The sequence below is a fragment of the Camelus ferus genome, chromosome 3, assembly GCF_009834535.1.
Source record: "Camelus ferus isolate YT-003-E chromosome 3, BCGSAC_Cfer_1.0, whole genome shotgun sequence".
In the NCBI taxonomy this organism is placed as follows: domain Eukaryota; kingdom Metazoa; phylum Chordata; class Mammalia; order Artiodactyla; family Camelidae; genus Camelus; species Camelus ferus.
Window position 1 is genome coordinate 116,315,101 of NC_045698.1, and position 12,153 is coordinate 116,327,253.

The 12,153-nt window shown below is 32.3% G+C and overlaps 1 non-coding gene across 1 annotated transcript; it reads left to right on the forward strand.

Annotated features, from left to right (window-relative positions):
* The first annotated feature begins 11,461 nt into the window (after positions 1–11,461).
* Positions 11,462–11,565, forward strand: LOC116662909. The gene has a single exon (XR_004318992.1). It is a non-coding gene; the product is annotated as a U6 spliceosomal RNA (small nuclear RNA).
* Positions 11,566–12,153: the final 588 nt, after the last annotated feature.

Below are 12,153 nucleotides of genomic sequence, written 5' to 3' on the forward strand. Positions count from 1 at the left end.
TGTGCTCAATTGTCTATTATTTTCTATCATTCAAGTAATTCTAATAAAGAACAAGTAAAATGCTTCTTAACTAGTTTCTCAGGATTCAGAGTTGCATTGGCACTTAATTTTTTTTAACCTCTGCTAATAAAAAGAGCCCCTTTCAGTTCATTAATTTTATAACCATGGTTTGATGGAAGAGCCCAAAGTCGGAGACATTGTCACTCATTCAATTCCAAATGTAATGCAAAACAAATGAGTACATTAGCAGTAAGAAGGCATTCAATCTGTCAAAAGAATAATATATCAGTTTAAGCTTGTAATACAGTTTTTAATCACCTGGTAGTTTAGTTTCCTCAAAGAAGTGAAAATGAAAACAAAAATCTAGGCTCAAAATACAAGATGACAACTTACTAGTTCATTGGCTGTGATAGTAAAATGTTCGATTTCACTGTATGCATACACAACCTTATTTGTCTGAACTGTCAAGTTTCTGTGGTTTTATTCCTGAATAATACATCACATTTACATGGGATTCATAATATGGTGACAATAATAATAACAGCAATAATAATGATATCCTCTAATGAGACTGCTATGTCTGCAGCAAGAAAGGGCCACATAATTTTAAAATAAAACATTTTTGAAGCCCATTCATTATATTGCCATTGATGAAATTCACATTCTAGGATCTCTGGATGTCTGGACACTTTCCACATGTCATATAATCAAAAAGGGAAACCATATTTACATTATTTTCTCCATAACACTACTTTGATGTTTATATCATAGTATTCACTATCGTACTTTATTGCAAATAGTTATCCTGTATTTATTTCAGACTATAAACTTCATGAAAGCAGGAACTTATCTATTATTTTCATGTATTAAATATCTAGTAAATCCCCCAATTCAGCCGGATTTATCTCTGTAATAACTTTTACACTGTATTTCTCCTTTGGACTCTTCCAGGCATCTCCCTTTGATTGACATGCAAACACCAGCAGGACAAAAATAGTTCTGATTTCCAGCCTCACTATCTGGATCCCTCTCTCCTTCTAGGATTCAGCAATTCCACATTTAACATGGGTTACTGAAAAGTTTTACCCGCAGTATTATACAAAATACTTCAGAACGCTGTTGATAATGGCAGCGCATAAAAAGTTATTTATTAGTTTTCCCTTTACACGTTGATAGAGGTCAATTTATATATCTGTACGTATTTTTAATTTATTTGTTTTCTTTTCATTTTGGAGATGTATTTCACATCTTAGGGACATAATCATAAATATATACCAAGAATCTAGTACATATACATAATCACAAAAATTTAAAAGAGTTCATATCTAAGGAATCCATATATTAGGATAATTAGGAACACAACTAGGAGGAGTATTGTATGTGATGAAATAGCGAATTTTGCCATTACTCTTACTAAAATAAAAACAGTTAATTTTGCTAATACTTATCAAAGTTAAGGCTATTATTCTAAGAAAGTTTATCAATTTTAGTTTGAACTAAAGAATTGAGGCAAAAGTATAAACAAGGCCAACGCCAGGAGTAGCTGAGTTATATGATCTGGTAGAGAATATACCTTTGCTTTATCTTCATTAACACATGTATTTACTTACTTGTTTGTTTAAGCCATGTGAGTATGAAGATGTGATCTTAAAATCTAAGGATAGTGATTATATCTCCTTTCCCTGGTACTCATTCACAACACACTTTCAACAAATGTTCTCTTCTGCCCTCTCATGTCTAGTTACTTAATCTCATTAACTTATTCACGGAAGAGTCAAATCTTATTGACTCCTTGTACACCAACCTGACTGCTGCACCTTCAACTTTCACGATCTCCACCAAAAGTCTTTATAATCTACTATTGTTATTTGTTTTTCCCAGTATGTGGATAAAAGCTTAGCTTACCGACAATTTACTTGAAACAGCTGTTGTTAACTTGCACAATTTGTAAATGAAAACTTTCAACTTCTAAGCAAATAAGTAAACAAATACATTTTTATTTAGACTCTTATTTCTAGGATAATAAAGACATAAAAAATATATTTTTTAAGTTCATAAACTTTAGTCTTCAATGTCATTCACACACATTTATTCAGTCAAAGTGGAAAATACTGAGCAATAGCAGTAGACTTACTATGTACCAAGTACAGTATTGGACAGTGAGAATACAGGGAAGAGAATTACTGTAAACTTGGCTACTACACTTATGGACCTATGAGTATAGCAGAGATGAAGTCACCATGAGCTCTTCCTCATAAAAGTGGTTTCTACCTGAGGTTTATCTATTACCTAAACAACATTCCACTTCTGCAAAGTTTGAATAAAGAGGAGAGAGGAAAAGAAAAGTCTATGTACAGTCTTTAGTATTTTCAGAAAACAAGTACTCTCACTACAGTCTCTTATATTTGATTATACTACATCAAAAAGTCAGAAGTCTGAAAAAATATTATGCAAAGTCTATAGGTTTTAAAATTGAATTATTTAACTTCTATCTTCTGAGACATTGTTTTTGGTAATACATTTCTGTTTGTTATTTTACAGAATAAGTTATGTAGCCAAAGACACTGATAACATTTGCTAACCTCAAACCCAAGGATGTTCTGGGAATGCCATTACTTGGGTTATTTAGCCTCAGTAAGTTGCATTTTAGTGCTTAAAATAATGCTGATGTCACCACTACAATGTGTTTTTTGTTCCCATAAGTTCCTGTTCTGATAAAATTATACCACAGGGAGATTCATAATTGTTTGTCTCTTTAATGTAATTACCGTTAAGAACTGCCTTGTGTGGGACATTGAAAGGACAGTTTCAGAACACGTTGGCCTCAATGGTTAAACAGTCTGTGTAGTTAGTTACTTAGATACTCTTCACCACTCTGTATTTTGACTCAGGGCTGAAATTATACTAAGGCCGGTAGAAGATGGTTAAAAATTACTGGACAAGAATTAGCAAAAAAATTAAAAAATTAAAAATCTAGTTTAAGATACTGACGTCAAGTAAGTTTGTATATATATAACCAGTTCTTAACATCATGAACCCTTAAAAATTAAAGTAGTTATAAGATACAGAAAATATAAAAACAAATTTGGCAGAAACACAATTGAAATAAAAATCTAACTTGCCTCTATTAGTTTGTGTTAAAGAATATACCTTAAAATAAGAAAGAATGCTGAAGAATCAAATGATATCTAACTAATAATGCAGGTTTAAAAAATATATTGAACTCTATACCCTGAAAAAACAAACTCCCTTCAAATCCTCATCAAACATTTAAAAATGTTGTCTGTGTATTATTCTGCAGAGCAAATCTCAATTTCAAAAATTACCAAATAATATAGGCCATGTACTTTGACCAATATAAAAAATGCAATAAAAATAATGAAAGCAGAGAAAAAAATGAAAATACAAACAAAAACTAGAAAAAATTGATTAAAAATAATGGTGTCAAATGGAAATTACCATTAAAATTGTTTAATATCTAGAAAAAATTTTAATATAAAGATTACATATCTAAACTTATGGCTATTTAGTTTTTTCTTAAAGAAAAAAGTTTTATGTGTTTCAATGCTACAGGGGAGAATAACACTGAATTAATCATCTACTTTAAGAATTTAGACATACTATTAAAACAAAAAAGTAGATTAGGAAATTAGGAAATGGAGAATGAGTAGAATAATAAATTTTTATGAAATAATCCTACATAAAAATAATATATTCTTTAAAACAAAAGACACAGAGAAGCCACACAATGCACTGAAATAAGAATAAGAAAAATCACAACACACGCAGAGTGAGTGAAGGACTCAATGGGTACTCTGTAAAACCCTTGCAAATAATTTGAAGTGTTAGATAAAATATGAAGTATAAATTTTTTAAATGTCATTATGTGATGGAAAACGCAAACAGTTAAATACCTTGGAAGAAACTGGTAAAACTGTCAGAGCAGTATCATTAATAGAAGCAATTAACATTTACTAAATGCCAAACATCCCAAACTCTTAAAGAGGTTTACGTAGCTTATCACATTTGCTTCAGATAGGGGTTCTGTGAGGAAATTGCATGATTTTTTCAAGTTGTACAGAAGGAAATGATATACTATATAATTTTTTTAAGATTAGAAAAAAGAGAAAACTTTTCCATTTATTTTGTAAATTAGCCAAGCTAGCGTTAGTGAAACATGTGAATTTGTGAAACATAGAATGAAGAGTGAAAATTGCCAGTTAATTTTACTGAAAAACACCCATGCAAAAATCCTTTAAGCATTAACTTATTAAATTAATCAGTGTACGCATATCTGTATATTCCATGTAAATGAGACTCCTCGTGGGTGACAGTTTCATTTCAAGGTTTGGCTGGCGAAGGATCTTTTTGAAGGTCACTTCATATTGGCAGAATTCATCTCCCTTGGACTGTTGGACTCAAGGCCCCAGCTTTTCCCTGGCTATCACCTTCGGGTCACACTCAGTTCCTTGCTACATGGGCCTCAACAGAGAAGACTGCATATAAAAATTTGTTTTATCAAAGCAAGCAAGAGAGAGGGTCTTCTAATAAGGTAGAAATTATAATGTTATGAAGCATAATCATGGAAATGCCATTACATCACCTGTGAAATATATTCTATTGGTTAGAAGCAACTTGTAGGTAATGCCCATGAATTACAACAGAATATAAACACCAGAAGATGGAGATCATTGGAGGATACATTGTATCCCTTCCCACAAGAGTTGAAAAACAGCATTTAATGTTTATGGGTTAAAATACTAAATATTTTAGAGTGTCAATTCTATTGCCAATCAATTCCCAAATTGCCAATATTTTGGACTTAATTTCAAATAAAATAACTTTTTTCTTTTTTATTGGAAATAGATAAAATTATACTAAAGTTGTCTGAAAATTAAGCATGTAAAAAGAATTAGAACATAGTCAGGATAAAAGCAAATAATAGAGTAAAAAAGACCTGCCAGTTACTAAAACATTTAGTATTACTGACAAAAAAAAAAAAAAAAAAAGTATCACTAGAGAAAAAATGGAGTCTGTAAACAGTCCCAAATATATACCAGGTTTTACTACATGATTAAGAAAACATTTTAATAGCAATATGAATTCCAAGTGACTAAAAGAATCTATAGTGAAAATATGATGGGGAAACTAAGCTGTTGAAGAACGTCTTGTTAAGTAATTTTATAAATTTGAAGTAGGGAAGGTCTTTCTAAGCTTGACCTAAAACTAGAAGATCATAAAGTAAAAGGCTGATAAAATAGATTCTATCAGATTTTTATAAAATTATTTCATAAAAATTATTTTATAAACCTTTTATAAAAATACCCACAACAACAAAAATAAACTAGAGGAAATGTTTGCAAAACATATTAAATGAAGTACTCATTTCCTTAAATAACAATGGCTTCATTTTAAAAAGATGAAAAACAGGGAACAACTTGAGAGAGTTTGTGTGAAAAGATTCTAAAACTCCAATAATTTAAGACGCAAACTAACCAACCACACAAAAAAAGCTGAATATGATAAAGCATTAAAACAAGCTGACACCCACTGTATGTAAAGCAAACCAAAAGTAAAACCTTCACATTATTTAAAAAGTATAATTTGTTATTCCTACATTGTAGTTAGATGATTTTTTTCCACCGTGCCATACTGACCACTATGTGAGGTCCGGAAAGTACCCAGGGAGCTACCTAGAAGCAGATGTGTGAGCCTGTGCTTGGCAGCCAGATGGAATCAATAAAAGGCAGGTTCACCGAATCCTTAAACTGGTATAATTACATAGGAAGACACCTACAAGCTTTCTGAAAGAAAAAGCTTGCTTAATACCACTCAAGTACCTGAACTGATATATAACAATGTAATGAATCAAAATAACGAATAAAAGTTTGTCAACTTGAAGCTGTGAATGAACTTCTGTCTTGTGTCTCTTCTAATGGCACTGTTGTCAGATTTTCCTTGTTTTGTTTTTTTTTTTGTTAAGAAGCAGGTGGATTTTATGTAAATTGCACTAGAAGATCCTATGTGACTTGTATCTTATGAAATTTAATATATTATAGTAACTTGCCATGGGGGAGAATGGGGAACTTTAATGTATAGGTTTCCGAGTAATATGGTAGCTTCAAAACTTAGGTTTACTCATGGTTTCCAAGATTCCCGGTGAAATGACTCAAAGAATAAAAATAATGAGTGAGTTTGGGATTGGTCTCTGAAATACTTTCAATTAAATTCCATGTGACTACTTTAGAAACTCTTATGTATAGTATACATAGGAACAGATTGAAGGGACATTTAACTTGATTGACATCTCTCTTTAATGTACATAGGAAGTTAATTGTAGTGGTTTCAATAAAAACTAGTAACACTCCCTAACTCAGAGGAAGAGAATGAAGAGAAATTTAAGGACATCAGTGAGGGCACAAGTCTTGAGATGCCACCTATTCTGGACTCTGACAACCACACCCTACCTAAACATGTCCCCTCTGTTATTTGTGTCTCTTTTGGTATTTAAATTTAAATATTTTATCATTATTATCTTCATCATCCTGCCACCATCATCACGTATATCAGCCATTTGGTAATCACTCCCTTGGAGCATAGTTTAGTTTAAGCAGAATATCTTTTACTTCCCTCTATCTGGAGACCAAGAATTATAAACACTCAATAAACATTTGATGATACTTCACGTCCCTCATCCCCACCACGTCAAGAAGAGGAAATCCTAAACAGGTTAAAAGTTCATGTTTAACTTAAATTCGGCATTACAAAATCAAATGACAACTTCATATATCTCTGGGGAGAGTCTCAAGTCCACTTCACCAACTTTCCACTGACTCATTTTATTTTAAATGCCAGAAAAGGGTAGGTGATTGCATTTTAAATGTCTGGAGTGACTCTTCTACCAGCTTTAAATTATTGGCTATTGCTAACCTACAGAATTCACAACACAGACACAGTCCACTTGGTGGGCAGACAAATAAGGATGTCCCCCGGGTTTGCATTATCAGAGCTCCTACTGAGTTCAGCTCTGTGGGATCCTCAAAGTAATGTGCTGTTTAAATGGATTTGTCTCTATGTGTTTCTGTGCAGGATCTTTCTTAGAAGTAACTTCACTTTAAGTTTTAAGTCAAAATGACAATTATAATCTTCTCAATTAGCTAATCAGAACAGGAATGAAGCTCACACAAAATCAATTACTTAAATGATGACATTACAGATGCAATAGCACAAGATTCAAGGAAATGATGTAAGTTTGGAAAGTTTAGCCTAATATTTCAGAACCTAGAATTTTAATTTAATAAAATCTGTATTTTACTGATAAAACCCAAATGATGATTCTTTACACAATGTTTAATTTCTGTATATCACTGTTATATAGTATTATTTTCATTAACTACTATAAATAGCTCAATACTAATAGCAATATCATTATAGAACTATCTATAAAATTCAGCATGTGACTCTAAGCTTAATTTTCTGCATGTTTTAACAAATGGTAGCATCTCAGTAACAATCTACCAGTCACATAAAAATGTGGCACCAGAAAATGCAGCCAAATCAGAGAGCAAAATGAGAAAATCTAGTAACTCCTTATAGTATTATTTTATAATTTAGCATCAGAAAGTATGATTTTAACTATGGCTTATAGAATGAATGCTGATTTTGGAGGTCAGGGGAAATATCTTTATTATATACATTAATAATTATTATTTGTTCTCTATTGATAGTGTTTTCAAAAAAGATATACTGTTTCTATTAAAAGTTTTTTTTTTTTTTTAATGTCACCCAAAGAAGCAGAAAGAGTATAAAACTGTAGGGATAACTTGAAGCAACCAATGTTAAGAACAATCTTAGGATAGGAAAGGAATGAAAAATATTCTAAATAATTTTTCTCTGCTCTCCAATTCTAAGATCTATAAAAAAAAAAAAAAAAGGGACAATCTACTGCCTTCTTAAAAATAAACCTTGGATTGCTCACTCTTTTGTAGAGAGTAAGTAATTGAGTAACCACAAAATTAAGTGGAGGAGTTTACGGATTATTTTTAGGGAAGTCAAGAATAGGGGTATACGAAGCTCTTATACAAAATGAGCTTTGTATTTTATAATGCCTAACAATAGACTTCAGGTTCAATGCATTACCAAATCAATTCTACTTTGAGTAAAAATATCCTCAGATGTGGAAGAACACAGAGTATTGGAAAGATTATTGAACTTGGAATCAAGAGAGCTGGATCCTACTCCAAATTTTGGCATGAAAGATATTTATAGCTACCTATAGTTTTGATAGTTATTAATAAAATATTAGAATCCCCAAAATTAGGGATATTTTTAAAGCTTTTTTTTTTTTTTGAAACTAACTTTAGACTTAGAGGCTGATTGAAAATTTCTACAGTTTTCTTACATCCCTCCTCCAGCTTTCTCTAGTATTTCCATTTTACATATCCTTAGTGTAATTGTTGGAGCCAGGAAATGAACATTTGTAAAACACAATGAACTAAAAGACTTTATTCAAATTTCCCGTTTTTCCACTGATGTTTTCTTTTTACTCCAAGATCAAATCCAGGATCCCACATTGTATTTAGTTATTATTTCTCCTTAGTCTCTTTCAGTCTGTAAATTATTCCTCAGGCTTTCCTTGCCTTTCATGACCGTGACACTTTCAAAGAACATCAACTTACTGTGACTAATGTTAGTTAATTGGGGTGAGTGTGAGGTTTCTTCCTGACTATGTATTTTTGTCAAGAATATCACAGAGCTGATGTTGAGTTCTTAAAGCATCACATCACAAGGGTCATAATGCCATTATTTGTTACTACTGGTGATGCTGTCCTTTCTATTTTTTCCACTGTAAAGTTAGCAGCATTCCTTTGTGGTTAATATATATTTTAAGAGTGATATTCATTTATACATTTATGGATCCCCAATTTTTTTGTTTTATGGGTAATAATAAAATACTAACATATTAACATTTTTGCTCTAGTTGTTTGTCACTACTTCAGTTTGGCACCTGTAACTTTCAACAAGCTTGCATCTTTTTTTGAGCATTTTTTGGCATTAATGGAAGGATAAGCCAGAAACTAAAGAGTCTGATCTCCTATCAGGGGTGGATAGAAAGGAACAACAGAGATTAGGAGGAAGTGACTGTAGGACTGTGTTCGGACTGTGTTAGAACTGTAGCCATGTTTCTCACACCATTCACTACCCCACAAATAAATTAACAATTAAAATCAATCAGGATGTGATAAAACTAAAAATGAAAAACAAACACTGACAAGTAAACCTAACTAATAACATGCTGACTGGGTACAGAGAAAAGAAATATTTTAAGTAACTTAGAAAACAGTACCTTGACTGAATGCTGTAAGAATATGTGTATGTCTATATTTAAAAAATAGTTTAAGCAGGAGCATAGGAGTATAGATGGCAATTCTGAAATAGCTTTGTATATACTATACAAAGTTAATCCAACAAGTAAATATGTTGTAGTTAGTAAGAATCCAAGCTTCTCACTGCTGGAGAAATAACTCACAAATAAGGTAGGGAGGCAGGCTACATTTAACTCTTAAGATACTGGATTTGAAATCAACTTACTTGAACAAATTTTACATACATAAAATGCATTTATATTATTCATAAAATGCATTGTGTGTACACAACTGATCCTTGAATAACATGAGTTTGAACTGCATAGGTCCACTTAAATGCAGATTTCTTTTAATAAATACTACACTACTACACAGTCCACCACTGAATCCTTTGATGCAGAACTGTGGATATGGAGGAGCCAATTACAGAGGACCAATTCTAAGTTATGCCTGGAGTTTTGACTCCATGGGGTCAGCACCCCAACCCCTGTGTTCAAGGTCAACTATGGAGGCATGAATTTATATCCACACACAAATAATTAGATCCATAAATACAGACTGTATATTTGTGTGGGTTAGTAAACATACTTACATTCCCTAACACTGTACACTGGGAAGACTTGCAAGCTATAGCACCCTTGTAACACACAGCACACGCAGAACCCAGTTCTTGGATTCTAATTGTCATTCTCCATTTAGATACATTTAAAATGTACCAAGACTCCTTGTGGATTCCAGGGTTGTAGCAGGAGCAATACTTAAAGGTATCTTAACACTCTAACTCAAAAATACTCAGTTTTGTTCACTAGGATAAGAGCATCTGTACATCAAACGAATGCTTTTCTGCTAATTTTAAAGACATTGAAGACAACATCTCCTGAATATCAGTGGATTAAAGCAGAGGTTTCCTAGTCATAGTACAAGAAGAAAATGCTTGATGTGATGGCAAGTCAAAGCCAACGAAGGAGCCCTCAACTCTCCAAGCCAACAATTCCAAGACTGGTTTGCAATGTGTTGAAGTTATGTTTATACTTGCTCTTATGGTAATTGACATATTTCCCCATCTTATTCCTCTAATAAAGCAGGAACACATTGCTTTAAATATATACACACACACACACACACACACACACACACACATATATATATTTCACTGTAAAAATATTTATGAAATCTGCCTAATAACCAATATCCAGATTCTAAAACCTAAGAATAGTGAGAGAAATGTGACACAAGCCACACTTCCCAGGTTTACTCCAGATGTAGATACGTGAAAAATACAGAGATAGTTATAACACAAGGTAGAAGCTTTAAGTGCCGCAAAACAATACAAAAGCTGTGTTCTTGAAACAGATAAAACTTGGTAAATCAATGCTGCTTTCAGAGAAATGCAGCATTTGAAGAAGACCATGAAAGACAGGCTTTGGAAAGGGTATGAGAATGTTAGGCTGAGGAAATCTAATGTGTCAAGACATTGCTAAAAAGTGGCTGCTTCAGTTTCTTGAATTCAGGCAGTCAGTTAACTACTACCATATGAAGGCTGCAAAATTCTTAAAAGTCATCATGTTAAAACCACTGTCATTTATTCAGAGTAGATCTGGGCTACGAAAAGAAAGGAACAATTATTTCTGCCTGCGAAGTTACCGTCTTTCTCCTGGGCCCAGTAGCCAGCCAGGGTGTGATTTTCTTATGGTTGTGAAAGAAATAGAAGAGAACTCTCAGCTTTGTCACATCTGCCAACATCGAATTACTGAAAGCAAGTTATCTGGCCAAGGCCTGAATCCCAAGAGTAGCAAACATTACTTAGCCCATGTGAGAAGCAGGCAGAGTGAGTCTTTTAAAAAAATAATAATGTTCAAAAAAACATTGCTAATTTACTTTCAATAAAATATCTTCTCTGTATTCTATTGAAACTCTTAGATTTTCTCCTTTTGTTTCAATATGTTTCTGACTTAAGGAACAATGAATAATTTCTATTTCTGTACCAGTTTTCACAATCCACTACCTTGACTTTTAATACTGTAGCCGTTCATAGAGCAGACACTAGTAATAATTAAAGTCTGTCTTATTTATGATAACTCAAGACATAATATCAAGTGCTCACTTTGGCAGCGCATACACTACAACTGGAATACAGAGAAGATTATCACAGTCCCTGAACAAGGATAACATGCAAATTCATGAAGTATTTCTTTTTTTTTTTTTTGGTAACAAGCAGCAAATAATAGAAATCTAATGCACTTTATAATATAGACAATAATATTGTACTATAATGAAGTAATATGATAAATATTGCTTCAATGACAATCATATTATAATACATAAATGTACCAAAGTAATGGAATACACCTACAATTTACAAAATTTAACATGCCAAGTATATCAATTTTTTAAAGGCAGTTATTAGTTTTAATATTACATTGCATTTTTCATTTATTTTGAAATGCCTGCCATAAAAATGAAACTGAAAAATGACCAATGTGAGAGACTAAACTGTTCATTTTAACCAGAAAATATCATGATAGCTGTATATGGCTCTAAGCAGCATTTTCTCCTCAGTTTTTAGAGAGAACTGTACCTTCAATTAAAAATACACCTGAAATGTGTGGGATTTCTTTCGGAGGTGATGAAAATGTTCTGAAATTAGACAGTGGTGATGGTTGCACAACTTTGTGAATACACTAAAAACACTAGATGAATATTTTTAAAGGGTGAATTTTATGGCAAGTGAATTATATCTCAACACAGCTGCTATAAAAAAAAAAATTTAGTATCCCTCTCCCAAAAA